This window comes from Trichechus manatus, unplaced genomic scaffold (assembly GCF_000243295.1).
Source record: "Trichechus manatus latirostris isolate Lorelei unplaced genomic scaffold, TriManLat1.0 scaffold00200, whole genome shotgun sequence".
Taxonomy (NCBI): domain Eukaryota; kingdom Metazoa; phylum Chordata; class Mammalia; order Sirenia; family Trichechidae; genus Trichechus; species Trichechus manatus.
Window position 1 is genome coordinate 870,190 of NW_004444136.1, and position 288 is coordinate 870,477.

Below are 288 nucleotides of genomic sequence, written 5' to 3' on the forward strand. Positions count from 1 at the left end.
TATTAATGATATTGTTCAATAATTTCCGCATTGTGTGGATCACTTTTCTCTGGAATGGGCACAGATATGGATCTCTTCCAGCCAGTTAGCCAGGCAGTTGTCTTCCAAATTTCTCGGCATAGATGAGTGAGCAATTCCAGCGCTGCATTTGTTTGTTGAAACATCTCAGTTGGTATCCTGTCAATTCCTGGAGCCTTGTTTTTCACCAGTGCCTTTAGTGCAGCTTAGACTTCTTCAATATCATCGGTTCTTGACCTTATGCTACTTCCTGAAATGGTTGAACGTCAA